Source organism: Physeter macrocephalus, chromosome 5, assembly GCF_002837175.3.
Source record: "Physeter macrocephalus isolate SW-GA chromosome 5, ASM283717v5, whole genome shotgun sequence".
NCBI classification, from domain to species: Eukaryota; Metazoa; Chordata; class Mammalia; order Artiodactyla; family Physeteridae; genus Physeter; species Physeter macrocephalus.
In genome coordinates, this window is record NC_041218.1 from 69,839,790 (window position 1) to 69,852,440 (window position 12,651).

General features: G+C 39.5%; 1 pseudogene; it reads right to left on the bottom strand.

The window, feature by feature from the left end:
* Nucleotides 1-11,005: 11,005 nt before the first annotated feature.
* LOC112066941 (transcription factor IIIA-like) lies at nucleotides 11,006-11,643 on the bottom strand (annotated as a pseudogene).
* Nucleotides 11,644-12,651: the final 1,008 nt, after the last annotated feature.

A 12,651-nucleotide genomic window follows, 5' to 3' on the forward strand; every position in this document is an offset into this window, starting at 1 on the left:
TACTAAATATAGTACTTTTTAAATGGTTATTTGGTATAAAATTTGTAGGTGAGCAAAAATATCTAGTCGAGTTTCCATTTCCTAACTACAAGACAGAATCAACTGAATTTAAAACAAACATTTGTGAAATCAATTAGGTTTATTCAAGAAAAAAGAAAGGAAAAATAATTAAGCATATTAACATTGAGCTTATGAAATGCAATACTGTACGTGGAAAAATTCCTGGATTCGTGAAGGCCTTTTATTTTATTTATTTATTTATTTATTTATTTAAAAATAAATTTATTTATTTATTTGGCCGAGTTGGGTCTTTGTTGCTGCACGTGGGCTTTCTCTAGTTGCAGCAAGTGGGGGCTACTCCTCGTTATGGTGCGCGGGCTTCTTGTTGTGGAGCACGTGCTCTAGGCGTGCGGGCTTCAGTAGTTGTGGCTCGCAGGCTGTAGAGAGCAGGCTCAGCATTTGCGGTGCACGGGCTTAGTTGTTCTGCGGCATGTGGGATCTTCCCGGACCAGGGCTCGAACCCGTGTCCCCTGCATTGACAGGTGGATTCTTAACCACTGCGCCACCAGGGAAGCCCCTTTTATTATTTTTTTTAAGTCACAGTCATGCCTAAACCTGCTTGTAAAAGAACACTGAATGTTACTTTAAAGTAAATCAAGATGATATTGTTTTAGTAAAATAATGACAGCCTACTTTGCCTTAGGAACTGGATGTGACAAAAATCAGTGTCTGGAATGCCTGTCATTCTAGTCACAAGTGCCACTTTTACCATGCACTGCAAAGAAACTAAGGCTTGATATATACTCTAACATACATACTAGAAAAAAGTTTCCATTTTAAATTTAATACTTTTTTAAACGTTAGGATTCCCTGTGTACTATAAAAGCTATTTGATGTACCTTAAGCAGGTAAACTGTAATAAATCAGAGTCCGTGTATAACACAAAGATTTTGTTGTCCTTTTGCCCTAAATTTATAAGCAGCAGATTTTATTTATTTCCAGAGCAATTAACTAAAACACTTGCTTTTTAAAGCCTAAAGAAAGAAAAAGAAGAGAGTACTTTGCTGCCTTCTATTTCTGACTTGCTACAAAATCACAGAACTTAAATAAATTTAAAACACTAGGTGAGGGAGTAATCATCACATTAAAATGATTAATAAAATATATGACTAATATCCTATGAGATCTGAACTATACTTCTTAAGATTTGAACTGCTTTATGATTTTGATGCCCTACCTCTCTCAGAGATTACCAAAAAATCTACTGTTGCTTAAATCTTCAAATAAAACAACTGTTCTCAGGGTACTGAGTTTTAAATTTGTTTACGTCTATAAGACTTTCTAAGGAGAGACATAAAAATAAAATTATTGTAAAATACATCACTTGGATTACAGAGAAGAATAAACACAAAAGCATGTAAGTGTATGTTTCTGTATGTGTGTGAGGGGAACACTGTAGAAATTAGGTTAACTTTATATAGGATACAGGAAATCTAATGCTTGTGTTATTATATGATAAAAATAGGTTAGATGAATGGTATTGAACAGATTTTTTAGTGATATACAATATGCTCTGCTAAAGGCTTACTTTAAAATAGAAACTATAATTTGCAAGGAAATTATGACTCATGGAAACAAATCTCTTAAAGCAATCAATTTGACTTTTTTTTTTTCACTAAAAATACAAGTCTGAAATTCTCTCCTCTTGAAGCTTTTGCATATCCAACAGACTTTGATTCTTTTTCTTCTCTGTATCTATGCTTATCTATGTTTAATTTTTGTTTAAAATGCTAATTGAAGCATATTTAAAATGTCTTCTATTGAAATGATATTTATTTTCTTCTTTGTCTAGATGGTGTATAATACAGCTATATAAGTAGAATTTAGAAAACAAAAGTTGTTTTGTTTTCTACTAAAAATAGTATAATTGTGGGAAATGTTATAAACAGATTATGTACATTTGTGACCTAATGCAGAGATTTACACACACACAAAAATATATATACATTGAATGTTGAATTAATCATATCACTTCTCAGAGAAACTTCAGGCTGTTTATAGATAAATATTATCCATGTTCAATTTTTTGCAATTATTTTTCCCAGTTGTTCCACATAGATACTTGGGTAACACAAAAAACATACTTGAGTTTTTGCATCAAATAATATACTCAGGGGACTTCCCTGGTGGTGCAGTGGTTAAGAATCCTCCTGCCAACGCGGCGACATGGGTTGGATCCCTGGTCTGGGAGGATCCCACATGCCGCAGAGCGGCTGGGCCCATGCGCCACAGCTGCTGAGCCTGCGCTCTGGAGCCCACGAGTCACGACTACTGAAGCCTAGGCGCCTAGAGCCTGTGCTCTGCAACAAGAGAAGCCCCTGCTCACCACAACTGGAGAAAGCCTGCGCGCAGCAGCGAAGACCCAATGCAACCAAAAATAAATAAATAAAAAAAATAATTTTTTTTTTAAATCCTTAAAAAAAAAAAAAAAAGAATATACTCAGAATAGCACACCCTTTGCTGAGAATGTTTGTTTTTCTTTCAGCATTTCTAGCACCAAACGATACAACATAAATTTACAATAAAAGAAACTGTTTGGATAATGTTCATTAAGAATTTTGTAATTAAGGTAACACAGTGTCCATCTCCATGATTACAGCTCCTATCACTTACCTGCCTGTCATATTCTCTAACGGCTCAAGATGAAAAGTAGACTTTTAAAATCAAGATAGGTTATACCTTTGTTTTTCTTTGTATAATCAACCATATCTTACAAGGAAGGAATTCCTCTACAGAGTTTCTATTTGGCTCAGATCAAATAAAAAAGGCAAACATTACTGGGAAAATTGCCATTTGTCAACTGTTCCATGTCATACCGTGTGGTGATACAGTTCTCTACACAACAAATGTCAGAAGGCTGACACTCTACTGTACAAACTAAAACAAGTACAAAATTGAGCACAAATAATCTAAAAATATTGGCAGCAGTACATTTCTAGATGAATGGAGTTAGTGGAGACTAATATTTTCTTCCAAAGGCTCTAGTACACCTTTATATATTTTCTATAGGACATCCTTAGCGGGAGGGGAACAGAGAACACACGAGAGTCAAGTTATTTTTAAAGTTAACAATGAAAATAAGATTTTGAATCCTTGCTTAATTAAAAATGGAACAGTACAAGAGGGTGACTCATTTCTATCATAAGGAGCTGAAAATTAAAAATTAAGCAATATCCTAAAAGTATATGTGCAATATCCTAAAAGACTGATTCAAATACTACTTCACAAAAAAACCTTCATATAGATCCCAAAGCTCACTTATTTATTTAGACTATTTGTTGATATCACAGCACTGTCCTTTCTTAAATGCAAAACAAACAGAACAAAAAAGCAGGTAAAGAGAAGGGTATTTATTGCATCAAATAGTTCCTTATAATGGTAAAACAACTGCTTCCTTTCTGACTGACTGAAAAGTTACAGGATACAGTCCTCAAATATTCAAATCTTACCTTTAGAGAAACATAAATGTGAATGGTTTCTTCATCCAATGGTGATTCAACATTCCCTAACCATTAAGGTACTAATTTATGCAAGAAAGTAGAGGTCCTAATATGTGTTACATTTTATTCTGAAACACAGATGACAATTCCTCTTACTAGGTAGCTTAGAGTGACTAGTTCTTGCCATAATGTTGTCATAGTGATAGTGACATCAATGTACTTCATGGTAATCAGTGCAGCGATTTATCTGAGAAAATATTAGTTCTGATGCGTTTTACATTTTAAAATGCTGAAAAATATACTATTTAATATATTAATGGGCTTTACTTAAGTAAAGCAGACCAAAACTCTAGACAGATTGATTGATCCACGTGTCTGCAAAATGTACATTAAAAAAAAAAAGCATCTGAACGGATAAAGGGAATATTGATGCACAAGCCAGGAGATCATGATTAACCGGCTGCTAAGGAAGATCTTGCTCTCAAGTGCCTTTGCCAAACACAAAAGCTCCTCAAGTCATGGGCTCGGTTTAATTATTTTGTTAAATCCTTTTTAATTTCTTTGGACTCCAAGAGTGATATGGTGGTGATAGTCCTGAATTCTGGATTCCATCCCTCACAATCTTGGCAAAACACTTTCAGTCCTCACCTTTCATGCCAAAGGGTTGTTACTGAAACTTCAGATGTTACACTTGGTAGTTCAGTTACCTCTTACTCCAATGCCTTGCAGACTAGTGTCACAATAAGCAACGAGAAGAACACTGGCAGAACCTCTCTGAGATGGAGAGGAATCCCCCGTTTTTAGGTCACCAGCACATTAAAAATGAAAACAACATATATAAACAAAAAGGGTTATAATTTTGTGTATTTAAAACGGTTTCTTTTTAAAAACTATTTTAACATCACACTGTGATACAATAATTAAGCTTTTCACACAAAATTATAGGACTTATTTTAAAAATAATAATTCATAATGAACCGTGGATATTAACCAGTAAGGGATCCCATGCTGAAATTTGGAAGAACATTACTACTCTCTTTTCCAATCCAGGCAGTGAGTCTCTGTAACTGATTGTGCAGCCTAATTTTGAGACCTTAATGCCTTCATGCATGTGTGACTATGGCCAGTCATAATGCTTTATCTATGAGTAATTAATCCTAATTTAAATAAAGGGATATCAGAGGCACTCAGGGCAAAGTAGACCTTACCATACCCAAATTCCAGACTCAGAAGTTTTATTTGTTGTTTTTTAAATTTACACTTTCTGCTTTGTGTAAAATCTAAACACGGGGAGGGGGAAGGGTAAGCTGGGACAAAGTGAGAGAGTGGCATGGACTTATATATACTACCAAATGTAAAATAGGTAGCTAGTGGGAAGCAGCCACATTGCACAGAACATATGTATATGTATAACTGATTCACTTTGTTATAAAGCAGAAACTAACACACCATTGTAAAGCAATTATACTCCAATAAAGATGCTAAAAAAAATCTATCAATTTTTGGAGGATAAACTATGAAAACTGTAACCGGATTACTTTCAGTTAGCTATTTGCTTCATTAATCATTTTCATTGGTTGGACTCTGAAAAGTAGCATTGCTTCTTTGCCAGCCTTGTAATTTCACTTCAAAAACAGTGACTTAGACGTGGCCAAACACGATGATCTCTCTGCACTGACAGGAATATCTTTTAGCTGATTAAAAAAAGGATGTGTTTACTCAGGGCTCTGTTAATAAAAATAGATTTCATACAGCTGATTTTGATTCAGTATTATTAATCAAGGGTTTTATTTCCATTTAGGCAATTTTCACAAGTCACAGAATTGATATTTGCAGTTTTGAGTATTTACTCTATGCCATACCATCTCAGACCGGTTTAGTGTGGAGGGATTGGAGGCCAAAAGCAATACTGAATGTTTGCTGTCAGGAGCCTGTTTACTCACTATATTTACACCTATAGAAACATACATATGAATATATTCATATTCTTGAGAAATTATCATAGATCAGAGCTTCCCAAATGGAGGCTATTTTGCCACCCAGGAGGCATGTGCCAACATCTGGGGATATTTTTGTTTGTCACAACTGGGTAGGAGAGAGTGCTACTGGCATCTATTAGGTAGAGGACGTGGATGGTGCTAAACATTCTGCAATGCATAGAACAGGCCCTCACAACAGAGACTGACATGGTCTCAAATGCCTCAAATGTCAATAGTGTCGTGGGGGAGAAACACTGCTATTTACACACACACACACACACACACACACAGGATATATAAAACAAGCTGATAATCACGGCCACATACTGTTGCTCAGAAAAGCAGATCAAATAATTTGCATCTTATAAAATGTTAATGTATCAAGGTTTAATCTTAAGCATGGTATGTGGTGAACCATCCCAATTTTCAGACACATGCTCAGGCTACCTCAAAACCAGTACCAATGCTGGACACTGTTTCTTATATGTTGTAATTAAACATGTGGTTTGCTGAATTGAGATGAATGTATCTTGCTGCAATGCATATCTATTTGGGAAAGTCACCACACTTCCACTCAGCAAGACTTGCTAGAAAGTACAACCCTAAAGGATGCATGAGAGCCTGTTTACATTGTACACATGCTCTGTCTGGATGGCTAACCATATTGTCAGGAGCATATTTTCAGACCCATTCAGGAAAGTCTTCTGGATGCTGCATAAGAGCATAGGCTCTCTTTGTTTTTGTTTTGTATTACTAAACATGTGTCCAGGAAAACATTTACCACCCAGAAGAGTAGAGATCAAACCCAAGATAACACACTATCTCTGGTAGAAAAAAAAAAAAAAAGGAAAAGAAAAAGATTAATTCAAAAAGATTTGAGATATCAAGATTGCACCGAATCTTTTATCATAATTGGTATATCTGTCTTCTTTAGCTTAAAAATGATTTTCTTCCCTAACTGCATGTTTTGTTTCTTACTTCTCATCACTTTTTCTCCCAGATTGCCCTGTCTTATGCTTCAGTTAGCAAACATTCACCTAAAATACCCGATATACTCCATAAAATTATTCCTACAAATAATACTGGAAGTAGTTGAGGGAATCACTAGGCACTGGCATTGCAGAAGAGAACTGTCCAATAGGACTCTCTGCTCTGCACAAAATTCTGTTCTGTATCCACCAACACAGTCACAACTAGTAGCACGTGCCTACTGAGACCTAGAAATGTGGTCAGTGTACCTAAGGAAAAAATTTTTCAATTTTATTTTATTTAACTTTGACTAGGAGCTAGTGTATTGAAGGGTGCAATTCTAGAATACCGATGACTCAAAGAAATTGAGGTTACAGGAAACAGATAAAACCGTTTTGAACAGAAGGACAGAAGAAATACTAAGACAAAAAAGGAAAATGATTATGATGAATCAATGCCTATAAGAGTTTAACCTTCTTTTGACATTTAGGTTACATGGCTTTATTGGAGGTGAAAAGTCTTATCTAATTTTTCAGCAACTTGATGTGACTTATGTTTGCTTTGGGGCAATTCTAAGAATTTAGAAACTTCAGATTTGGGTGAAACATTCCTGTAATTGATTTATAGTAAAAGAAAACAAACTACATGTTTTAGGAGATTTAAAGATTTTTTTGATAGAGGAAAAAAACACATGGACATTTGGATAGATGAAAGGGAGAAGTCTGCTATTTAGCACTCCAGAGGAGAGATGGCTGCCAGACAGGGACACAGAAGAACTGCCCTCTCTACCACGCCAGCAGGTATCAGCAAGCTATAGCTGTAGGGGATAAAGGGGAGAGAGTCAGCAAGGTTCAAAGGGATCCCTGCGGGTTCGCTAATTTGGGTGATTTTTCAGGCTCAGGGCATAGGGGCTGTCCTCAGTTTTGTCTGGTTCCTGACCCTGAGGCAGTTAGCATGGATGCACCGTGATCCTGAATGTGAGAGCCTGATAAGGGAAGTGGTTGGGCTGTGGACTTAATCAGCCGCTCAAGAAGAACTGACCAGATTTTAGTCAGGTCCTCAAAACTGGGTCAAGACAGGGCAAAAACAAAACTCTCTTACAGTTGACCTCTTGTTGTCTTGGCATCAGTTTTGAGTTCAATTATTTGAAGAATTCCAGTAGCCCAAGTAGTAGAGGAGACTTTTACAGAGTGGCATATAAATGCCCCTAAACTCCCTAGGAAAACATTTTATTATGGGAGTCAGAAGGAGGGAAACAAGTAGAAGTATAAATAGGTCAACCGTATCCAAGTTTCCTGTTTACATGGCAAAAACAGATCTGAAGTTTGGGGGTCTCTAACAATATCATGGTGGACTTGTAAGGTGTGTGACAGTATGAATTATGTAGTTTTTGATAATAATATCTTGGTGTATCCCTTGCGTTAAGGTGGTAGGTGCAGCAGTTTCGTTGATGGGGAGTGTGAACTGCTAGTTCAGCAAGGTATAGGTGAGTCATATTTGCTTGTAGCCATGGGGAAGGGGTGGTTTTGGTGGCCGTAGACACAGGGTGGGCACTTGTGGGGGGCAAGGTAGAGCGAGAAGGGAAGTCGGAGAAGGCTCTGGGGAGTGGGAGGTCCAAATGAAGGGTGGACCAATGTGACGAAGTTACCTACCTGGGGAAGAACTAATTTCCATTAATTTTTTAATAGCACAGAGAGAAGTAACCTTTATAAGATTTCCCTTTAGGTATGCAAGTATAGCTATAGAACAAGGAGCATACCACAAGCTAAGTAAACAGCAAACTCAGGAAACACAGAATCCCTAACGTCCAACGAAAAAAAAAAAAACAACAATAACTGTTTCATGTCAGCATCTTAGGAGAGGCAACTGGTGGGTGTTGCTGGTATGGTGGTCTCAGTGTCCAGGGAGTAGTTGTCTCTATCACAGGGTGCAAAGTCATTTCCAGTGGAGTAGTCTTAGGTCCAAGTAGTGTCATCTAGGGTGATACCTTCTCAAGAACAAGCTCCTGGTCCAGGGCAAGGCGGTTTGGGATTTGGCACTGGGGGTATCCTTTATAAGTGGATACCCACTCAAGTTAATATGGGTTTTGTTTTTGTGGCTCTGTGGTATTATAAGAAGACTGAGCTTCTTGTAAAATATCAAGGTGATTTTGGTCCTGGGAGCTTGACTTATAAATATCTTTCAAACCAAGGCTTCGTGGGTGCACAGCTAGCAAAGATGACGCTTGCCTCAACGAAGGTGCTATCATTGAACCGAAGCACCGGAACCCAACTGACATAATTAAATCCCTGATTAAGGGTGGCCAAATCTAAAAGCTCCCAACAGTCCAAGATTCTGTCCAGATGGGTGATGAAAGGGATTCTACTGCAGATAGGTTTTTAAATCACATGGCCTATTTGGGGTGCATCGTGTTAATAGGATGCCACATTTGTCAATTAAAATATCTGTGGCTGAGCTTGGAGCTCCAGCATAGCCTATAGGCAGGCCCTCCAATTTAGGCAATTACCATGGGCCCTTTGCCTCAGTTGTTGGCTTTGTTGGTAATGGACAAGCCAGTGAAGACTTCAGGTTGTAGGGGTGTGGGCTCTAGCATCTGCCAAGTTTGGTTAAAACAACGGTTTGCTTGGAGTGTTGGAGCCTCTGGATTGCAAACCAATGAAAGCATCCCGACCAATAGCAATGAGACCAATGGTCAACAAAATAGTGTGTGGCTGCACTTGATAGACCTTTGTTGTTTGATGTCAATTTTTCTCTGGCTTGTGTTATTACCAATGAAGGGTTGTCTGGCTTCATCATTATGGGATATGGTGTTGATTTTATTATTATCCCCTAATATTATCTCCATTTTTATTTACCAAGTCCAGTTTCCTAGCTCCCTAGCAGCCCACATTGTCTGAGGGAATAGTCCTGGAAAAATAATTTTAATTTTCTGGAGGGAATCAGATGGAGAGCCAGGATTAATTATCTACCCCTTATAACCTGAATACTGATGACGATTTTTTGAGTGGTAGAAGTTTAGGCTCAAATGAGTCACATGTCAGATGGGCAGGTTCCTGGCCCATGGGACAGTCTATGGTTAACGGGTCCCAGAAGAGTATGTACCCTACATCTGGTCTCCAGCGCTATGGGGGTGGAACAGAATTGAAAATCTGTAAAGGTAGAAAAAGACATTATTAAAGGGCCTCATATATAATTCATCTTTATATACATGTAGCCAGACATATTCCCCCTTTAAACATAGGAAAGGTCGAAAGGAAGGTTTTTCATTAAAGCTGGTGTGTGGTATGAGTTGACTAAGGGGCCTTGAATTAAGAGAGATTAATGCCTGGGGGCAAGAAAGACACTGCCTAGTGGTTTGTCATTTTTTGACTGAAGAGAGAGTTCTTTGAGGGGCCCATTAGGCCTCTCAATTAAATCAGCTGTCTGGACCTACTGGGGTAGTGAGTTTTACTGACTGCCAGCCCAGGAGCCCAGCATTGTGTATTCTGAGAAGTGAAATATGTGTCTTGATCACTATCGGCAGTGTCTGGAACACCCAGGAAGATGAGGAGTGTCCTGACGGGGCCTTATATCGTGGCCTTAATATATGTAGAGATATGTGTAGCCTTGATTTCTATTTTGGGTATCTGTGAGCAAAGTGGTTCACAGAGTCCTTTACCTTGAACAGAGGGAACAACTCTTAGGCAATGACTCAAGAATTTTAAAAAAATATATGTATATGGAATAATTTGCTGACTAGGGCATACAGTGCTAAAATGACTGAATCATGGCAAATTTTCTGACTCTTGGGCCCTGTCCTTTATCATGGACCTACCAGTTAGGAGATGGCAAGCAGCGCCATGCCACTGAGCATCAGTTATGATGGTGGCAATGCCACCCATATAGTCTATGAAGTTTCACTGCTGTTCCATCAGTTGATCCCAAGGGACTCCCCAGGTAGCTAAGGTAACTGGGAGAAGGGCAATCTCATCCAGCAGCCTGGCATCTGGCAAGAAACTGAGGAGAGGAGAGACAAACCCCTCCTCCAGGTGGAATATGCCAGAAGGCCCAGGTTTGGTTCCATTCTTTATCAAGGAGGCCTAAGTAGAGGTGCTCAGATTGAGGGGTGCTGCATTTATGACCCAAGGCATAATGGGCGACTGGGTATAGAAAGTCACAGGCTCAGGGATCCATCAGAACCACGATTTCTAGGAAAGACCAGTATGTGGCCAGTGATTTTTGCTCTAATGGTGTACAGCACAGAGCCAAGGTCAGTTTCTAACCTCAGAAGCCCAACGGCAACCTGTGGCCTTCATAAGCGTCCTGAGACTCTTGGAGGTGTGAGAAGAGGTTGCTAAAACTTCTGTAGTGAAGGAGCCTCTGAGGAGAGTAACACGAGTGCCTGTCAATTTCTTTTTTTCTAAATCAGTGTTTTTAATAAAGGGAAATGTGCTTCTGAGAGAAAGTAACTGAGCTTGTTAGTTTGTAGTCCTTTCAACAATACAACCTGATATTTAGCCGAGAGTAACTGAGATCAATACCATTCAGTGACTCTCTGTATTTAGGCAAAGAGAAGCCTTACTGGTGTTTCCTTTTAGAAGAGATACATCCACTGAGATGAAAGGCCCAACTCGATTTTTCATGAGATGCTTTTACTTTGATTTTCATTTTCTTCATGTCGGCATGCCTTGGGAGACTGTGTTTTATTGCAAATCTTTTGCACCCGCCAGCATATGCACACATAAATGGGTGCTTTTCCTCAGGCAGAGAGAAAATATGGCTCTCGAGACCAAGCATGTTGCATAGCTTCCACCATGGTCTTCTCCTGGACACTGACACACATCCCTTTCTGGGACACGAATTTTCACGTGTTGCTTACCCTCACCTCTCTGCTTGAATGTTTTCTGGCATACTTCACATGTTATTTTCTTTTTAGCAGGTTTCTCTCACATGTTTTTGCCACAATGAACATCCCTTTTGACATAACGCGGCTCTCTTAGACTTTTCTTCTCATCCTTTCAGACTGCTGGGTGAAACAAAGCGCTTGCCATTTCTTTCAGGGTTTCACTTGAACAGTGATTCATTTTTCTGCTGGCACTGATGGATTTCTAGCTGCTGATGTTCTTAAAGGTCTTCTTACAACCTTCAAACCGGCACACATATTGTTTTGGCTGATTTTCATGTTTGCACTCAAAATGTTTCTTCAAGTTTGATTTTGTTGAATTTTTATTTATTTATTTTTAACATCTTTATTGGAGTATAACTGCTTTACAATGGTGTGTTAGTTTCTGCTTTACAACCAAGTGAATCAGTTATACATATACACATGTTCCCATAACTCCTCCCTCTTGCGTCTCCCTCCCACCCTCTCTATGCCACCCCTCTAGGTGGTCACAAAGCACCAAGCTGATCTCTCTGTGCTATGCGGCTGCTTCCCACTAGCTCTTTTACATTTGGCAGTGTATGTATGTCCCTGCCACTCTCTCACTTCGTCACAGCTTACCCTTCCCCCTCCCCATATCCTCCAGTCCATGCTCTAGTATGAATTTTTATTTTTTAAAATGTTTTTGGCCACACCGCGCAGCTTGTGGGATCTTAGTTCCCTAACCATGGACTGAACCTAGGCCCTCGGCAGTGAGAGCACAGAGTCCTAACCACTGGAGCACCAGGGAATTCCCTTGTGTTGAATTTTAATCACAACCACTCTCTGAAGAATAAACAGTTGTTCTCCCATGTGGATCAGGATGTGGCATCTCCCAGGGGAGTCCCTGGTGATGGCTTGGCTACACTCTTCATTAGCACAAACCCATGCCCTCTCCCCATGTGCCTGCACAGGCGCATATCTAGCTTTCAGACCTACTGCGATTGGTTCTGGAGTCTGGTAAGGAGCAAAAGAACCTCCTGGGGACCATGGGGAGTGGGGGAGGAAGCAAGGGCAGCTGGGGTGGGGCTGGGCTGGGCTACTGCCTATCCCAGTGAACTGCATCTGCAGAGAACACGTCAGTGACGGGAAGGAAGGACACTGCCCCTGAGATCAAAGCCAGGCACCCCAGGGAGCACCCATGCAGGGCCAAGAAGGCAACCACACGGGTGGCCCCTTGTGGTCGCCATGTGCAGGCAGCCAAGACTCTGCCCATAGTGAACCACTCTGGACCAACCCCACATACTACCCCGGCGTACATTCTGGAATGTTTCCCCGTGGGGCCTATCGATGTTAATTTGAA